The following is an 8,939-nucleotide window of genomic DNA, read 5'->3' on the forward strand; positions in this document are numbered from 1 at the left end:
CCCCTGCCACCATATTCCTCGATAATACTGTAGCGGAGTTTAGGTGAAGCCCTGCTGCTGTAGTTCATCAAGATCGTCACCACGCCGTCGTGCTGACGAAACTCTTCCCCGACACTTTGCTGGATCGGAGTCCGGGGATCGTCATCGAGCTGAACGTGTGCTCGAACTCGGAGGTGCCGTAGTTTCGGTGCTTGATCGGTTGGATCAAGAAGACGTATGACTACTTCCTCTACGTCGTGTCATCGCTTCTGCAGTCGGTCTGTGTTGGGTACGTAGACAATACTCTCCCCTCGTTGCTATGCATCACATGATCTTGCGTGTGCGTAGGAAAATTTTTGAAATTACTACGAAACCCAGCAGTGGCATCCGAGCCTAGGTTATTGATGTTGATGTTATATGCACGAGTAGAACACAAGTGAGTTGTGGACGATACAAGTCATACTGCCTACCAGCATGTCATACTTTGGTTCGGCGGTATTGTTGGACGAGACGACCCAGACCAACCTTACGCGTACGCTTACGCGAGACCGGTTCCCTCAACGCGCTTTGCACAGAGATGGCTTGCGGGCGACTGTCTCTCCAACTTTAGTTGAACCAAGTATGGCTACGCCCGGTCCTTGCGAAGGTTAAAACGGAGTCTATTTGACAAACTATCGTTGTGGTTTTGATGCGTAGGTGAGATTGGTTCTTACTTAAGCCCGTAGCAGCCACGTAAAACATGCAACAACAAAGTAGAGGACGTCTAACTTGTTTTTGCAGGGCATGTTGTGATGTGATATGGTCAAGGCATGATGCTGAATTTTATTGTATGAGATGATCATGTTTTGTAACCAAGTTATCGGCAACTGGCAGGAGCCATATGGTTGTCGCTTTATTGTATGCAATGCAATCGCGATGTAATGCTTTACTTTATTACTAAACGGTAGTGATAGTCGTGAAAGCATAAGATTGGCAAGACGACAACGATGCTACGATGGAGATCAAGGTGTCACGCCGGTGACGATGGTGATCATGACGGTGCTTCGGAGATGGAGATCACAAGCACAAGATGATGATGGCCATATCATATCACTTATATTGATTGCATGTGATGTTTATCTTTTTATGCATCTTATCTTGCTTTGATTGACGGTAGCATTATAAGATGATCTCTCACTAAATTATCAAGAAGTGTTCTCCCTGAGTATGCACCGTTGCCAAAGTTCGTCGTGCCCAGACACCACGTGATGATCGGGTGTGATAAGCTCTACGTCCATCTACAACGGGTGCAAGCCAGTTATTGCACACGCAGAATACTCAGGTTAAACTTGACGAGCCTAGCATATGCAGATATGGCCTCGGAACACGGAGACCGAAAGGTCGAGCGTGAATCATATAGTAGATATGATCAACATAAACGATGTTCACCATTGAAAACTACTCCATCTCACGTGATGATCGGTCATGGTTTAGTTGATTTGGATCACGTAATCACTTAGAAGATTAGAGGGATGTCTATCTAAGTGGGAGTTCTTTAAGTAATATGATTAATTGAACTTTAATTTATCATGAACTTAGTCCTGATAGTATTTTGCAAATTATGTTGTAGATCAATAGCTCGCGTTGTTGCTTCCCTGTGTTTATTTTGATATGTTCCTAGAGAAAAATTGTGTTGAAAAATGTTAGTAGCAATGATGCGGATTGGATCCGTGATCTGAGGTTTATCCTCATTGCTGCATAGAAGAATTATGTCCTTGATGCACCGCTAGGTGACAGACCTATTGCAGGAGCAGATGCAGACGTTATGAACGTTTGGCTGGCTCAATATGATGACTACTTGATAGTTTAGTGCACCATGCTTAAACGGCTTAGAATCGGGACTTCAAAGACGTTTTGAACATCATGGACCATATGAGATGTTCCTGGAGTCTCCAACAAGTTCTATAGCTAAAAGATGGAGGAGAATCGCTCAACTAGTGAGCATGTACTTAGATTGTCTGGGTACTTCAATCGCTTGAATCAAGTGGGAGATAATCTTCCAGATAAGATAGTGATTGACAGAATTCTCTAGTCACCACCACCAAGTTAGTAGAACTTCGTGATGAACTATAATGCAAGGGATGACGTAAACAATTCCCGAGCTCTTCGTGATGCTAAAATCGACGAAGGTAGAAATCAAGAAAAACATCAAGTGTTGATGGTAGACAAAGACCACTAGTTTCAAGAAAAGGGCAAAGGGAAGAAGGGGAACTTCAAGAAGAAAGGCAAGCGAGTTGCTGCTCAAGTGAAGAAGCCCAAGTCTGGTCCTAAGCCTGAGACTAAGTGCTTCTACTACAAAGGGATTGGTCACTGGAAGCGGAACTACCCCAAGTGATTGGCGGATAAGAAGGATGGCAAAGTGAACATAAGTATATTTGATATACATGTTATTGATGTGTACTTTACTAGTGTTTATAGCAAACCCCTTAGTATTAGGTACTAGTTCAGTTGCTAAGATTAGTAACTCGAAACGGGAGTTGCGGAATAAACAAAGACTAGTTGAAGGGGAAGTGACGATGAGTGTTGGAAGTAGTTCCAAGATTAATATGATCATCATCGCACACTCCCTATACTTTCGGGATTAGTGTTGAAACTAAATAAGTGTTATTTGGTGTTGGCGTTGAGCATGAATATGATTTGATCATGTTTATTGCAATACGGTTATTCATTTAAGTAAGAGAATAAACTGTTGTTCTGTTTACATGAATAAAACCTTATATGGTTACACACCCAATGAAAAATGGTTCATTGGATCTCGATCGTAGTGATACACATATTCATAATATTGAAACCAAAAGATGCAAAGTTAATAATGATAGTGCAACTTATTTGTGGCACTGTCGTTTGGGTCATATCGGTGTAAAGCGCATGAAGATACTCCATAAAGATGGATTTTCGGAATCACTTGGTTATGAATCATTTGATGCTTGCGAACCGTGCCTTTTGGGCAAGATGACTAAAACTCCGTTCTCCAGAACAATGGAACGTGCTACTGACTTATTGGAAATAATACATACCGATGTATGCAATCCAATGAGTGTTGATGCTCGTGGCAAGTATCATTATTTTCTGATCTTCACAGATGATTTGAGCAGATATGAGTATATCTACTTAATGAAACACAAGTCTGAAACATTTGAAAAGTTCAAAGAATTTCAGAGTGAAGTGAAAAAACATCGTAACAAGAAAATAAAGTTTCTACAATCTGATCGTAGAGAAGAGTATTTGAGTTACGAGTTTGGCCTTCAGTTAAAAAACAATGTGAAATAGTTTCACTACTCATGCCACCTGGAACACCACAATGGTGTGTCCGAACGTCATAATTGTACTTTATTGGATATGGTGCAACCTATGATGTTTCTTACCGATTTACCACTATCGTTTTGGGGTTATGCATTAAAGACAGCTGCATTCACGTTAAATAGGGCACCATCAAAATCCGTTGAGACGACGCCTTATGAACTGTGGTTTGGCAAGAAACCAAAGTTGTCGTTTCTTAAAGTTTGGGGCTGCGATGCTTATGTGAAAAAGCTTCAACCTGATAAGCTCGAACCCAAATCGGAGAAATATGACTTCATATGATACCCAAAGGAAACTGTTGGGTACACCTTCTATCACAGATCCGAAGGCAAGACATTCGTTGCTAAGAATGGATCATTTCTAGAGAAGGAGTTTCTCTCGAAAGAAGTGAGTGGGAGGAAAGTAGAACTTGACGAGGAAACTGTACCTGCTCCCTTACTGGAAAGTAGTTCATCACAGAAAACTGTTTCTGTGACACCTACACCAGTTAGTGAGGAAGCCAATGATGATGATCATGAAACTTCAGAACAAGATACTACTGAACCTCGTAGATCAACCAGAGTAAGATCCACGCCAGAGTGGTACGATAATCCTTTTCTGGAAGTCATGCTACTAGGTCATGATGAACCTACGAACTATGAAGAAGCGATGGTGAGCCCAGATTCCGCAAAGTGGCTTGAAGCCATGAAATCTGAGATGGGATCCATGTATGAGAACAAAGTATGGACTTTGGTTGACTTGCCCGATGATCGGCAAGCAATTGAGAATAAATGGATCTTTAAGAAGAAGACTGACGCTGATGGTAATGTTACTGTCTACAAAGCTCGACTTGTCGCAAAAAGGTTTTCGGCAAGTTCAAGGTGTTGACTACGATGAGAGTTTCTCACTCGTATCTATGCTTAAGTCTGTCGGAATCATGTTAGCAATTGCCGCATTTTATGAAATCCGGCAAATGGATAAACAAAATTGCATTCCTTAATGGATTTATTAAAGAAGAGTTGTATATGATACAACCAGAAGGTTTTGTCAATCCTAAAGGTGCTAACAAAATATGCAAGCTCCAGCGATCCATCTGTGGACTGGTGCAAGCATCTCGGAGTTGGAATATACGCTTTGATGAGTTGATCAAAGCATATGGTTTTATACAGACTTGCGGTGAAGCCTGTATTTACAAGAAAGTGAGTGGGAGCACTACAACATTTCTGATAAGTATATGTGAATGACATATTGTTGATCGGAAATAATGTAGAATTATTCTGCAAAGCATAAAGGAGTGTTTGAAAGGAGTTTTTCAAAGAAAGACCTCGGTGAAGCTGCTTACATATTAAGTATCAAGATCTATAGAGATAGATCAAGACACTTGATAAGTTTTCAATGAGTACATACCTTGACAAGATTTTGAAGTAGTTCAAAATGGAACAGTCAAAGAAAAAGGTTTCTTTCCTGTGTTACAAGGTGTGAAGTTGAGTAAAACTCAAAGCCTGACCACAACAGAAGATAGAAAGAGAATGAAAGTCATTCCCTATGCCTCAGTCTTAGGTTCTATAAAATATGCCATGCTGTATACCAGATCTATTGTATGCCCTACCACTGAGTTTGGCAAGGGAGTACAATAGTGATCTAGGAGTAGATCATTGGACAGTGGTCAAAATTATCCTTAGTGGAATAAGGATATGTTTCTCGATTATGGACGTGACAAAAAAAAGGTTCGTCGTAAAGGGTTACGTCGATGCAAGTTTTTTGACACTGATCCAGATGATTCTAAGTCTCAATCTGGATACATATTGAAAGTGGGAGCAATTAGCTAGAATAGCTCCGTGCAGAGCATTGTTGACATAGAAATTCGCAAAATACTTACAGATTTGTATGTGACAGACCCGTTGACTAAAATTATCTCACAAGCAAAACATGATCACACCTTAGTACTCTTTGGGTGTTAATCACATAGCGATGTGAACTAGATTACTGACTCTAGTAAACCCTTTGGGTGTTGATCACATATCGATGTGAACTATGGGTGTTAATCACATGGTGATGTGAACTATTGCTATTAAATCACATGGCGATGTGAACTAGATTATTGACTCTAGTGCAAGTGGGAGACTGAAGGAAATATGCCCTAGAGGCAATAATAAAGTTATTATTTATTTCCTTATTTCATGATAAATGTTTATTATTCATGCTAGAATTGTATTGACCGGAAACATAATACATGTGTGAATACATAGACAAACAAAGTGTCACTAGTATGCCTCTACTTGACTAGCTCGTTAATCAAAGATGGTTATGTTTCCTAACCATGAACAATGAGTTGTTATTTGATTAACGAGGTCACATCATTAGTTGAATGATCTGATTGACATGACCCATTCCATTAGCTTAGCACACGACCGTTTAGTATGTTGTTATTGCTTTCTTCATGACTTATACATGTTCCTATGACTATGAGATTATGCAACTCCCGTTTGCCGGAGGAACACTTTGGGTACTACCAAACGTCACAACGTAACTGGGTGATTATAAAGGAGTACTACAGGTGTCTCCAATGGTCGATGTTGAGTTGGCGTATTTCGAGATTAGGATTTGTCACTCCGATTGTCGGAGAGGTATCTCTGGCCCCTCTCGGTAATACACATCACATAAGCCTTGCAAGCATTACAACTAATATGTTAGTTGAGAGATGATGTATTACGGAACGAGTAAAGAGACTTGCCGGTAACGAGATTGAACTAGGTATTGGATACCGACGATCGAATCTCGGGCAAGTAACATACCGATGACAAAGGGAACAAACGTATGTTGTTATGCGGTCTGACCGATAAAGATCTTCGTAGAATATGTAGGAGCCAATATGGGCATCCAGGTCCCGCTATTGGTTATTGACCGGAGACGTGTCTCGGTCATGTCTACATTGTTCTCGAACCCGTAAGGCCCGCACGCTTAAGGTTACGATGACAGTTATATTATGAGTTTATGCATTTTGATGTACCGAAGGTTGTTCGGAGTCCCGGATGTGATCATGGACATGACGAGGAGTCTCGAAATGGTCGAGACATAAAGATTGATATATTGGAAGCCTATGTTTGGACATCGAAGTGTTCCGGGTGAAATCGGGATTTTACCGGGTTACCGGGAGGTTACCGGAACCCCCCGGGAACCATATGGGCCTTCATGGGCCTTAGTGGAAAGGAGAAAGGGGCAGCCCAAGGGGGCTGCGCGCCTCCCCCCCTTCCCCTAGTCCTATTAGGACTAGGAGAGGTGGCCGGCCACCCCTCTCCCTCTTTCCCCCTTGGGAATCCTAGTTGGAATAGGATTGGGGGGGGGGGAGTCCTACTCCCGGTAGGAGTAGGACTCCTCCTGCGCCTCTCTCTCTTGGCCGGCGCCCCCTCCCCCCTTGGCTCCTTTATATACTGAGGTAGAGGCACCCCAAAGACACACAAGTTGACACAAGTTGATCCACGTGATCTATTCCTTAGCCGTGTGCGGTGCCCCCTGCCACCATATTCCTCGATAATACTGTAGCGGAGTTTAGGTGAAGCCCTGTTGCTGTAGTTCATCAAGATCGTCACCACGCCGTCGTGCTGACGAAACTCTTCCCCGACACTTTGCTGGATCGGAGTCCGGGGATCGTCATCGAGCTGAACGTGTGCTCGAACTCGGAGGTGCCGTAGTTTCGGTGCTTGATCGGTTGGATCGAGAAGACGTATGACTACTTCCTCTACGTCGTGTCATCGCTTCCGCAGTCGGTCTGCGTTGGGTACGTAGACAATACTCTCCCCTCGTTGCTATGCATCACATGATCTTGCGTGTGCGTAGGAAATTTTTTGAAATTGCTACGAAACCCAGCAATAGGTCCACCGAGCTTGGTCGTGAGGACCGGGTAGAGGACCAAAACAAGCCTAAATGCAAGTGGAATTGTAGGATTTATCCGGCTTGGGCCGTGCGTAGAAGCGCTAGGATCCAAACCACTAAAATATTTCATGATGAAATATGAAAGGAATTTTTTGGAATAGCAGAGGTCTTAAGGACTTGGCTAAAAGAAGGTTTCTAGCAGAGGCTTCTATAGAACACAAATTGGATTTATTACCCTGTCCAAAACTGGAAGGGACAATTTCACCCCCCAGTTCCTTAGTACTCTGTTGGGAGGGGTTGACTTCGATTGACATTGTCTACCTCCAAGAGGAAGATCCGGTGGGATTTTACTTGGGGTTAAATGCGATTCGTTGGAAGTTCGGAATGTGGTAATGGGAGACTTTGCGGTTAAGTTTCGGGTTCGGTCAAAGGCCGATGGTTTAATTGGGCTTTGGTGGCAGTATATGGTGCCGCACAACCTGAACTCAAACCAGACTTTTTGGCGGATTTAGTCCGTAGTTGCGGTAACGAGCAGCTTCCAATCCTTATCGGGGATGATTTTAACATTATCCGTAGACGGGAGGAAAAAAACAATGATAACTTTGACAGCAGATGGTCATTTATGTTTAATACAATTATTGAAAGCTTAGACCTTCGAGATTTTGAGCTTTCTGGTAGAAAATTCACTTGGGCCAACACATTACCAGTCCCGACCTTTGAGAAGCTGGACTGGGTCCTAGCGAGCATCGAATGGGAACAGAAGTTTCCCCTAGTGATGTTCCAAGCGCTCTCTCGTGCAATCTCCGATCACACCCCATTGTTGGTTGACTCGGGAGAGGCAATGCATGTGGGGAACAAGAGTACGTTTTCTTTCGAATCAGCGTGGTTTGAAAGAGAAGGGTGTCTGGATCTAATAGCAAGAGAATGGGCTAAAGATTCAGGAGGGAGAACGAATGTTGAGAGATGGCAGAATAAGATCAGGCATTTGAGGCAATTCTTACGGGGTTGGGCTAAACATCTGAGTGGGATATATAAGGCTGAGAAGGAAAGGCTCCTTCTACTTATTCAATCCCTAGATTTAAAAGCTGAGTCCTCCAGCTTAGATACGAGAGAGCTGGAAACTAAAGTGGAGGCAGAATTAAGACTGAAAGAACTGCTCCGTGAGGAGGAATTGAAGTGAGCACTACGAGCTAAAGTCTGCAAAATTGTCCAAGGGGATGATAACACACCATTCTTCCACATGATTGCGAATGGCAAGCACCGAAACACTACTAGGGAAAACCTTATACACATCATCTTAGCAGTAGCGCTGGACAAAAAAGGGCACTACTGCTACTTAGTATTAGCATGTTTAAATAAACAGTGCTACTGCTACTATTTTAGCAGTAGCATGTGCTAGGAAAACGCGCTGCTGCTATGTTTGTACTAGGTGCAGATGGCTAGCCCCATTTAGCAGTAGCGCGTATCCGTAACCAGCGCTACTGCTACGTCCCATAGTAGTAGCGCGTATCTCGGAAACGCGCTACTACTTACTTACCTTATCCTGGAGCGGTTGACCCTCTCACTCACTCTCCCTCTCACTCGCTCTCGCCCCCGCCGAACCTGTCGTCCGCCGCCGCCACGCTCCTCCTCCACCGAGGTACTCCCTTCGTCCCTCCTCCTCCCTCCTCCATCCTTCCCTCCCTCCTCCACCCTCCTCCTCCAGCCGCCCTCCTCCCATCACCCCTCCCTCCTCCTTCTCCGGCTGCCCCCTCCCTCCTCCTCCGGCC

Source organism: Triticum aestivum, unplaced genomic scaffold, assembly GCF_018294505.1.
Source record: "Triticum aestivum cultivar Chinese Spring unplaced genomic scaffold, IWGSC CS RefSeq v2.1 scaffold56191, whole genome shotgun sequence".
Taxonomy (NCBI): domain Eukaryota; kingdom Viridiplantae; phylum Streptophyta; class Magnoliopsida; order Poales; family Poaceae; genus Triticum; species Triticum aestivum.